Source organism: Amphimedon queenslandica, unplaced genomic scaffold (assembly GCF_000090795.2).
Source record: "Amphimedon queenslandica unplaced genomic scaffold, v1.1 AMPQUscaffold_13396, whole genome shotgun sequence".
Lineage (NCBI taxonomy): Eukaryota > Metazoa > Porifera > Demospongiae > Haplosclerida > Niphatidae > Amphimedon > Amphimedon queenslandica.
In genome coordinates this window covers 98442-109912 of record NW_003546368.1, presented here as the reverse complement: position 1 = coordinate 109912, position 11471 = coordinate 98442, and the positions used below count along the sequence as shown (strand labels likewise).

The 11471-nt window shown below is 35.0% G+C and overlaps 3 long non-coding RNA genes across 3 annotated transcripts; all 3 read right to left on the bottom strand.

The window, feature by feature from the left end:
* Positions 1 to 5006: 5006 nt before the first annotated feature.
* Positions 5007 to 5563, bottom strand: LOC109582198 (uncharacterized). Its single transcript, XR_002184961.1, has 3 exons — positions 5486 to 5563; positions 5288 to 5417; positions 5007 to 5068 (listed from the first exon to the last, which is right to left on the bottom strand). It is a non-coding gene; the product is annotated as an uncharacterized LOC109582198 (long non-coding RNA).
* A 3-nt stretch (positions 5564 to 5566) lies between these two features.
* On the bottom strand, positions 5567 to 5849 carry LOC109582197 (uncharacterized). Its single transcript, XR_002184960.1, has 3 exons — positions 5784 to 5849; positions 5654 to 5716; positions 5567 to 5609 (listed from the first exon to the last, which is right to left on the bottom strand). It is a non-coding gene; the product is annotated as an uncharacterized LOC109582197 (long non-coding RNA).
* A 109-nt stretch (positions 5850 to 5958) lies between these two features.
* LOC109582196 (uncharacterized) lies at positions 5959 to 6713 on the bottom strand. The gene is made up of 4 exons (XR_002184959.1): positions 6433 to 6713; positions 6260 to 6372; positions 6047 to 6208; positions 5959 to 6001 (listed from the first exon to the last, which is right to left on the bottom strand). It is a non-coding gene; the product is annotated as an uncharacterized LOC109582196 (long non-coding RNA).
* Between the last annotated feature and the right edge of the window lie 4758 nt (positions 6714 to 11471).

Below are 11471 nucleotides of genomic sequence, written 5' to 3'. Positions count from 1 at the left end.
CAGTAGCTTCATCAACACTGCCATAAGTAGCAACTGTAGCAATAGTAATGGGTTGTTGATGTTCTTCAGATGCATCATACATTCTACCAGGAACATGTTGTTCATCATATTCTTGTGGATTCTCCATACGATCAGCAATCCAATCATCATCATTACCAACTAATGGCTGATAGTCTTCTTCTTGATTTCTGTTAGCCACTGGATTATTTCTTTTGTGATAAAGATGACATGACATTATCATTTTGTCTATTTGTTTAACTATACAACAAGGTATAAAAATGCCAAATATTAGAATATGGACACATGGTAAGACATATATTGAAATTACATTTACTTTGCTAAAATCATCATCAGAATGAAAAACAACACTAATTGTGCATCCAAGTGCTGTCACTAAAAACATAATTAAAAATTCAAAAAAGTTATGAATATTTCTTCGAAAGGGACGAAAAATGATAATGATTACTGCTAAAAAAAAGGAACAGCAAGCTTGAATGATTGGTATTGAAAATGCAAAACATTGACCATAAATAAATTGATTCAAAATGATTATTCTTGCCAGTAGGTATAGTCCAGCCATGAAACGATAATCATAAGTATTCTCAGTTCCATTCTTATAAGGACCAGTAAACACATCAGCCAGTGTTATCAGTAGCTGTTTCCTCAAATGTAAACGATCCAATAACTTATGAAACCATTTGAATGGATAAAAGAGTATATAAAGTGTTGGTAGAACAATCAGAAACAATAACACTAAGATTGCAAAAAAACCAGCAGCACCATGTACCCCCTTAAAGTAATCCTGCTTTATGTCGTAATAGAATTTGGTATTGTTAATACCAAGTGTTTCATTCTTAGGAGCAATGCTCAGTATTTTAAAGGAAGTGGCAGCTAATTGAGTGAAGCAGAGTATATATATTGATGCTATAGAATGAGTAAAAGATAGTTCAATGCCAGTCATACTCCAGAAACGTGCCATACAACGATGAAATGGTCTAGTAATAAATACTACACACTTGAAGCCTTTATCATACAATGTTATCCAGCCATAGAGTAAGAGGAGGAGAAGCAATGGATATAATCCTATCACATACCAAAAGGAAATTACTCCTAATGGTGGTGTATTAGGTGATATACACATAGAATAATTATAAATAAATGGAGTGAAATCTAAACTAAATATATTGCATGGTATTTCAGTCAGAGGTAGTATATCAAAATAATATGTGTCATAATCAGCATAATAATAAGTATAATAATAATAAACAAAGTAATTTATTGATATTATTTGTGAATAGAATACCACTCCATTAATTGATCCATTGGTTAGATGTATATTAAATATTAGTATTAATAATACCATGATTGTAATAGGTAATATTTCTATTACAATAAATATTAGAAACCCACATTTATTACATTTTACACATGTGAATATATTGTTAATAGGTATTGCCTTTGATGTGCAGTTAATGTAACACTGCCCTGTACTATCATCATGACAATAGCTATTAGTATCATTGATTACAGAACAAGGGAGGTAGTATGCAATATCGCATACTTGTGATTTGATGTTGTCAACTCCCCTAGTCTTACAAGAGGTATTGTTGATACCATCAGATGAACTGACATAGATTCCACACTCCAAACCAGCAGCAGAATATACTAGAACAAGAGAAAGAAGAGAGTCAAAAATCACTCCAGGAAACATCATTGTTTCAGGGCCGCTATGTCTTAAGGTGCCAAGTGACAGCTTACATAACACATCAATCTCAAATAGTGTTCTTATACTCCTCTTCAGGCATGTGCTTCTGAATATGCATGCAGGCTAAGAGCTGTATTGATTTTATTTAGTTCAATTATAATTTCAATTGTTAATTGATGTCTCATGCTCGCCCCTTCAATGTTTACATTCACCCTAATTGATTTTAAATAGAGAGTAGTGTACACATGGAGTGTGACCAGAATAGGTGTGACTGGAGACGTATGTACATGCATACATACAGAGGGAGGGAGGGAGACTTCGCCTGAGTGGGGCTTGCTCATGCTTGCCCCACTTATTAACATCATTTTAGCCTAATTTATTTAGCCTAATTTATTTAGTAGCCTAATAATTATTAGAGTACTGTTCATAAACTTTCAAATGTTACAATGTATGTGTTCTACTTGACTTTAGGTTTTAAAATTTTCTTATAATGTGATTTTTCCCTGTTAAGAAATAAATGTCTGGGTGTTTAATCCAGAAAATACGGTATATAATTTTGTTGTACATGTACTACATCTTTTTCTTACGTATAGATGATATAATTGTTAATGAAGCCAAAACATAATATGCAGCCATTGTTTTGACGACGGGTGGGTTTTTGCTTCACTTTTCATGTTATTTCAATAATAACAATAATATTAAAACAAAAAGGAAACAACTATAAATGATAACAATAATATTAAAACAAAAAGAAAACAACTATAAATAATAATAATATTAAAACAAAAAGAAAACAAAAACTATAAATAGAATAAACCTAAAAACAACAATTCTTAATCTAAATTAACAGCTTTTTCTAATTAATGTAAAGTTGAAAACTCTGCTATATGAAAGTCTAGCAATGACAGCTCACCCCAATTCTTACTTCTATTTTGGTCATATCGATTAAAAATATCTTGTGTAGCTTCGTAAAGGGTGATGAAATCAGACTCTTTTATTATTTTATCCTGAAAATCTTTTGCAATGCTGACATCATGACGTCTCAAGAGTAAATGTTTCAATTTTTTCTTACTATTAATACACAGGGCATCACCAAATGCTAAATTTATTGGATTACGTTGGCAATCGATCCAGAGATGAGTAAGGTTACCATATAGTGCTGGATCTACTGGTATTTCTATAGCTTTGACTAGTGAACACCTAATGATAAGAACCAAAAGTTTCTGGCATTTCCAAAGAGTGGTTTCAAGCCCTTCAATATTGTACAACTTTAATGTAGCTATATCTGTAGCATATGAAATATTGATTTCCAGATAGAGAAGAGACTCCAGACTTGATATCATCAAAAGCAAATGTTGACTAATAAAATAGTCTAATTCCTCAGTTGTAATAGATTCAAAGATGTTAAGACCCTTGAGTCTGGTCATTCTCTTGATGTGACCAATAACACTTTCCTTTACTGCCAATTCTCTATCAGTTAGGACTCTTGCTGAACGTCCATCATGCTGTGAGTTGGAGTTAAGTGGTGAGAAAGAGCAACAGTTGACTGACAAATATTCCAAATATTTCATTTTCGACAAAAGATTCCAAAAGCGTTCTACATCAAAGTCAATGCTATCTCTGGAACTAGTAGAGAAAAGAGACGCATCTAATCCTCTTAGCTTGAGGCAGTGTACAGATAATGGAACCATGTAAACATCAAGACAGTCGGATATAATACTTTCCTTCAAACTGACCTCCAATACGTTTGGGGTCTCCTTGACAATCATACAAAAGGACTCAAGTGATACGGTTACAAAAGAAAATCCAAGTACAGTAATGTTAACTCCATATTGACTGGTATAAACTGACAGACCAGGAGTGACAGCTTCATCTTTAAAAACAGCATATCGTTGACTAACATCATTATTTGCTGGTGTGATCAAATCCCTCATTGTAACCATTAGCTCCCCATTAGCAGTCACAGCAACAGATTCAGAACTATTAGGGCCAATTTCGAGTGAGTAATCGGGTATGTCATAAAAATCAAAGTCCAATGGTCGGCGAAATTTCCTATAAGTTGCGAAATAAGCTGCATGGGTAATATTGGGGAGATGGTCTATATTCCTGGACCAATATTGCTTGCCATAAGTTGAAACGACAATAAATGTTTGAGGTAAGCAGCTGTTTAACAACCATAGCTTAAAAAATCGTACCGGTTTAGAATAATTGTAAACCAGTACAACTTTTTTTAACTTAGCAAAAATTGCAAAAAATTTCTCACTAGAAAAAGGAAACTTGTGAGCAAAAGTGAGGCTTAAGAACTGCAAATGATGTAAAGCTGAATAAATCTTCTCCAAAGCATTGACAGAAATATAAAACCCATAAAGATTCAAAGTATGAATGTTATCGAAGCTAACAATCATTCGTTGATATTTACTGAACGGTAGCTCTCCCCTTAAACTCAGTGACTGTACATGTGGGCGACATGTTTGTAAAGCCGACTTGATGAATGGAGCATTTGTCTTATATGCATTATCAATCACAACGTTTCTCCACAAAAAAGGATCAGAACATATCATGTAGAGTCTTCTATTGACTAATCTAAGAGACATCTTATCTCTAAGTGATAGCATCATGCATATCTCTTGTATTACCTCATTTGGGAGGGAATCGAACAGGTTAGTATATTCCTCATCTTCATAATCACCCATCAAAGGAAGCTGATCAGTGGACTGATTGAAAGTAATAATAAGAGGTTCTGAGTGGTAGAAATCATCATATGACTCGTCATCAAAGAAAGAAATATCAAATTTAAGTCTTTTAGAGCAAGGTTCCATCGTTAATACTTGATACACGAGAACTCACATGGTCTTAATCTTCGAATCTGGTGTGCATATTGTGCATGCGCACATGTACTTCTGTAATTATTAATTTTGTTTGGGGCGAGCCTAAGCTCACCCCCGCCGCCCCAACAAAAATTAAACTCTAATATCTATGATCCCGCCCTCTCCCACACGGCCGGCCACACCTCCAGGTGGAATTCATTATTTTGTTTAATGTTTACAATAGGCATTAGCAGGCTTAAGGAATAATGTTGTGTACAATTTTTAATCATAATAATAATTATTATTATCAACATTACAATTCTGAATAACTGCTGGTATGTGTACTTGCAACTAAAAGTGAGGTGATGATTTAAAAAATGAAAGACAAGAGAGAGGGAGGGAGGGAGTAAAACTGATACAGAGAATAATTACAAGTTCCATCTTGGCCCTGATAAAGCAGGTACTTTATGGCGTTTGGTATTGCGACATTTTTTAGCCGAACAATAGTCTCTCTTGACTTTTGTAAACTTTCCAGCTTCATTGAACTCAGCATATACTAGAGAAAAAGAGAGTGTTGTGGTCAAATATTATGATAATTTTTAGCTCAAAAAGACACAGCCGTTGTATTTCCTGATACACATTGATGCCCTTATGCTATGCAAAAAGTTTGGATCAAATCCAATATTATTACAATTTCAGAGAGAGTTATTGAGCAAACAAAAACAAGCCGATATATAAGTTTAGGAACTAGTCACATTATTAAAAAACAACTTACAGTCTGTATTCCTCCGTCTTTACATAATCAAAGAGTTGTTTGACAGCTGTGGACAGACTCTGTAACTCTTCAATCAAAGGATTGTCGTATATTTTAAAACAACTCTTCTCCGTTAAGAAATTCAAACGAGCTAAGAGAGAGAGATTGTCAAAGATATACACATGTATAATCTTCAAACAAGAGTGTTTCAAATCGTACCCATTTCTGGTGGTAGGACATTTATTTGATTCCCTTGCAGCTAGAGTGTGGACAGCTTCTGACAAGCGTGTATGGTAGTCTTGGTAGAGGGTACATCAGCAATGTCATTATCTCTCAGGATCAACTGAGGAATGACTTTAAAAGGAATGTCAATTTCATTGTACTTACCACTTCAAGGTTGATGAAATCTGTTCGAATCATTATCGCCCAAAAAGAGAGCTTTTAGACACCCTAAAGCAAACAAACAGAGACATAAATAATAAACAAAAATGCATCCCTCCTTCTCTCTCTCCCTCACCTCCAAGGTAAGCAAGTTAGCTGAGAAAGAAGCTGATGATAAGTTGTTGTAAGTCATGTTCAGAATCTGAAGAAATGGGAATGACCCAAGCCTCTTAGCAACTCATACCTGTTTAACCTGTAGTGAGATCCTCAGACTAATGTACATACATACTTATGTACTTACGCTAAGTTAAGCTCCCTCAGTTTTGGTAGAGTACTTATTGTACTGGGCAAATCCTAACATTATTTATAGAGATTAATTATGTGATTCCCCACTCTAACCTCAAGCTGGTTATTAAAAAGATTAAGATATTCGAGTCCAGTTAGGCTCAATATTTCCGCAGGTAGACTAACTCTGATCATTGTATGCATAATTAGAATTTTAAAAACAATGATTCTTTCTGTTATGGCTCAATATCAGTTTAGTAATGTGACAAGCAGAAACTAAGAGAGAAAGAGTGTACATGCAACTACTAATCATTATTCTTTCCTCACATAGCTCCGGTACGTCTTCAAGGGCTGATATCCCTTCATCTGCAAGATGGATCTCTTTCTTTTCCTTCAAGTTTTCAAACTGCTTTCCTTAAAGCTCTGCTCATATTGTCTGTCTAGCGTTTGATGAGAGGTTAGGGAACAGTTTTAGATTATTTCTAGATATTTTTTCTTACCTTAACCTTGAAACAAAAGACTGAAAAAAGAAAAGTTAAACGGGTCCAGACATATGGCAAGCCAATAGTATCAAAATTCGATTATCTCATACGACGACATAAGAATGCAGCAAAATCATACAGTAAGCAGCAAAATCAGCTGATCCATTAGTTGATGTTAATACATAATAACCTGATGAACTGTCTGGTAATTGGCTTTTCAATTGCTTACAAGAGGTAGGTAAAGCAGTTGAGTCATAGTTCTTGTGCTATTAGCAGTATATCATCAGCTGCTCCAGCAGTAGAGGTACTGGTGTCTTGTAGATTAGAGAGTATTGACAATGTTAATGAGCTTCTGTGCAGAATCTCTTGTAGTTTGTCAGATTTGTTTATCAAGTTGAGTAAAGTTGGTATTGTTCTGAAATAGTTGAAGGGTGTTTTGTGATACACCATTAGCCCATTCATTGAAGTCAGGCAATCCATTGTTAGTAACTCCAGTAGTACATGTACATAATGTAGACATTTGAGCCAGTAGCAAGCAAAGGTTTACTATCACTGACAGTAATGCTGTATGGATGATTGGTTTATTCCACTTGTTCTTCCTTTTCTTTATATTCTTAGGCTCTTCAGCTCTCCTACCCTCCCGACCAGTTTTTTTGGCTGTTGCCCTCTCTTCAACAGGTAGGACTTGACACAGTTCATATACATTACTCTCTTTGATGGTGTCCTGTCCTAAGGATTCGCAAATAAATTTATTTTCAACTTTAAGCTCCATTGTGATATTATAAAGTCACAACAAGTCTCAGAATATGTAACTGAATAAAACAGAGTTTATATATACAATGAATGTATGGATGAGAAAAATTATGATAAGAATAGATCAGCCTATACAGACTAGATCTATTGTATGAAGTTGTAATGACTCATCTAAAATAACTTAAAATGTTACATGTAAGTACATCATTAGTCACTGTGAAGTAAACAAGTAATCAGCAGAAGGACTCTTGATAACAGCATAATGATAAACATTATAGTGATTTAGAATCTGTGATGCTGTAGCTCCCTCTCTTCAGCAGCTGAGGTTTGACACAGCATTCATAGACAATGGTAGTATCAGTCCTGTTACGTTCAAGAACTCATATGTAAATTTCTCTTCTCCCTCCAATAGATACTAATCACAGTAGGCAACTTATAAAACTGTGCATACATTTATGTACATTGAATCATTCCATCAATTCTATATTTACTTCATGTCTAAGAATAGCTTATAATGATTATAGTTAAGTGACCATCACTTAAGTAAACAAGAGCAACGAGTAAACAGCAGAAGGAGGACATAGTAGACTAGCTATACTAGTAATTAATGTATAGATCTAAAACAAACATAAACTATGAAAACAATAACTAAGTTTTATATTACTCTTGATGCCAGCTATTCAGAATTCAGTGACTTACCTAGTTTGGGCCCAGACTATGCATGACTTTCCTTAAAATGGTTAAGTTGATTTAAGTGCAAATGAAATGTGTGTTGTTATGAACCTGTGATGTATGTATGTTATGGTACAATAGTTTTCTGAGTATGACAGCATATGCTTGACTGGCATTATGCCAATTGTCCATTCACTACTGTTCCTGGTTACACACTATAGTCAATCTTTGTAGAAATTAACAGAAAACAAAAACAGAACAATTTAGGCGCTACTTTGCTGTTTAAAACATTATACACATACGTTCTCTTGACATAAATCTCATAAAAACTAACAGGAGTGTCTTCATCTGCTGTTGCTTGATCTCCACACACCCTCAACTCAATATAGTCAGTAGTGGTAGTGTTACCATAGTCTCTGTGAAACCATGGGATACCAGGAGCAGCACAACAAGTAACTTCAGGAGAACCACAACCTTGACCATCCCAGAGTGGATCAGATGTGTAGAGAACAGGAGACCAATGAGCAGCATGATTACCAGACTCACAGAAATAATGGTTTCCTACAAAAGATGGGACAGTCTGAGTACTCCCTGTTGAACATGGACATATAATTTTTGGATGGTTGTTATAAGTGTCAGTTACGCCATTTGCAAGCGTCCAGACATGTTGACGAGAAAACCCACGAGTAATACTAACACCATCAACATAAAAGAAATTGAGGTCATTAGAAAATGCACTTGGTGAATTATATTGATATCCTGTTACTCTACCACATATCTGAGAATAACTGATACCATTAAATGGGAACTGAACTGATGCACAGCCACCACTGCTTGTTACTGGTCTACCACAAGCTCTAACTCCTCCTGACTGGTACAGTCTAAACCCAGAAGGACAGTTCTGTGTAGCATCAGACATATCCAGATATGCTAGTCTTGTCCATCCTCCTCCTGAACCACACAACTCCTCCATATGACAGTAAGCAGTGTAAGTAGTTAATCCATTAGCTGATGCTAACATATAATAACCTGATGGACTGTCTGGTGATCGGCTTTTCAATTCCTTACAAGAGGTGGGTAAAGCAGTTGAGTCATTGTGTAGTACTAATAGTTCTTGTGCTATTAGTAGTATATCATCAACCACTCCAGCAGTAGAGGTACTGGTGTCTTGTAGATTAGAGAGAGTATTGACAATGTTAAAAAGGCTCCCTGTTACATTGCTGTTAACTTTAGATACTATATCATTAGTCCATTGACTGAAGTTAGGATATTCATTGTTACCAGCAATAGTTCCAGTAGTAGCTCCAGTAGTACATGCTGTATCTGTTGTAGACATTTGAGCCAGTAACAAGCAAAGGATACCAACCTGTAGTATTACTATCAGTGACAGTAATATGATGACTGGTTTATTATTCCATGTTGTTTGCTGCCTTTTCTTTATATCTTTAGGTTGTTCAGCTCTCCTGCCCTCCCTCTCAGTTCTCCTGGTTGTTGGTCTCTCTTCAACAGGTGGGACTGGACACAGTTCATATAAATTACTCTCAGCTTTGAAGGTGTCTTGTCCCAAAGACTCATAACTGAATTTACTTTCAACTTCAAGCTCCATTGTGATATCTTAAAGTCACAAAATGTCTCAGAACATGTAACTGAATAAAACTAAGTGAATGTACACACTTTTATGGATGGTAGGAATTATATCAGCCCACGAACTCATCTAAAATAACTAAAAATATTAAGTACATAATTAGTCACTGTGAAGTAAACAAGTAATCAGCAGAAGGGCAGCATAATGATGAACATAATGTAGTTATCTGAAAATTTGTGATGCTCTAGATATATTCTTAGGTTGTTAACTTATGTTAAGCTCTCCTCTCTTCAGCAGCTGAGGTCTGATATATAGCACTCAAACATTAGCCTCAGTCCTAAGGACTCATAAGTGACTTTTTCTTGTCCATCCATTGGATAAAAATCACAGTAGATCTTAGGATGCAACTTAATGTATGCATACATTTTATAGGAAATGATGATTTTGATCAATCTTTATTAACAAATGGGCCAAACATGTGCATAAACATTTAATCATTCCATTAATCCCATATTTACTTATGTCTATAAATAGCTTATAATGATTATAGAGTTAAGTGGACCATTACTTAAGTAAACAGAGCAATGAATAAACAACAAGTAAATGTATAAAATAAACATGAACTATGGGAACAATAACTAAATTTTATATTTGCTCATGATAACAGTTATGGTTAAGTCAACTTCATGTAAAATTGTTATGAAGTAACAGTAAATTGCTTGACTGGTATTATTAGTCAAAGCTTGATTGTCCATTCACTACTGTTCCTGGCTACACACTACAATTGTATATTCAATCTTTGTGGAAATTAACTTTTTCAAGAAAACAAAATAAAATAATTGAGGCAGACTACATTCTGTTTACAGCATTATACACATACATTCACTTAATGTAAATTTAATAATAACTAACAGGACTGTCTTCATCACTCATCTCTTCACCAGCACCCACCCTTAACTCAATATAGCTGGTAGTGGTATTGCTACCATAGTCTCTGTGAAACCATGGGATACCAGGAACATTACAACAAGGTGATTTAAAAGAACCACAACCTTTACCATCCCAGTGTGGATCAGATGTGAATAATATGTTGGTCCAACTAAGCTTGATTACCAGACTCACAGTAATATTGGTTTCTCACAAAAGATGGGGACAGTCTGGGAGCTCCCTGTTGAACATGGACAAATAATTTTTGGATAATTGTTATAAGTGTCAGTTATGTCATTTGCCAGTATCCAGACATGTTGACGAGAAGACTCACGAGTAATACTAACACATCAACATAAAAGAAATTGAGGTCAATAGAAAATGCACTTGGTGAATTATATTGATATTCGGCTGTTACTCTATCACATATCTGAGACTAACTGATACAATTAGATGGGAACTGAACTGATACACAGCTACCATTGTATGTTACTGGTCTACCACAAGCTCTAACTCCTCAGCCTAAACCCAGAAGGACAGTTCACCGTAAAGTCACTCATATCCAGATATGGTAGCCTTGTCCATCCAGTTGTCAGTATACAAACCAGAAAGACTGCTTGGTTTTTCATATCTAATTTGTTTGCAAGATGTAGGTAGTGAAAAAGAGACATTATTTAACTGCAGCAGTTCTTGTACCACTATTAGTATATCATCAACCACTCCAGCAATAAAGGTACTGGTGTCTTGTATATTAAAGAGAGTGTTCACAATGCTAGTAAGAAAGTCACTATTAGATGCAGCAAATGTTTTTAATAAATCTGTGTTGCTGTTCAACAAGGTTTCAATAAGAGAAAAAGCTTTTGTGTGGTCCCAAGCAAGAGCATTATATATGTGAGTAACATTAGTAATATGAGAAAGGAATTTATTGATATGTGCATTGTTGACATTCTGTTGATTAATTTTCTCGAGCGATATTACCAGAAGGGCCAATTTTCAATGCTTCCCTGGACCAAAGCTTGGGTGCTGGTACTAAGAGATGATTGATATATTATAAAGCCACACATAACACTAAAATGATAAGCAACACCAATATAACCACTAGCACTATTGCAATTATTCG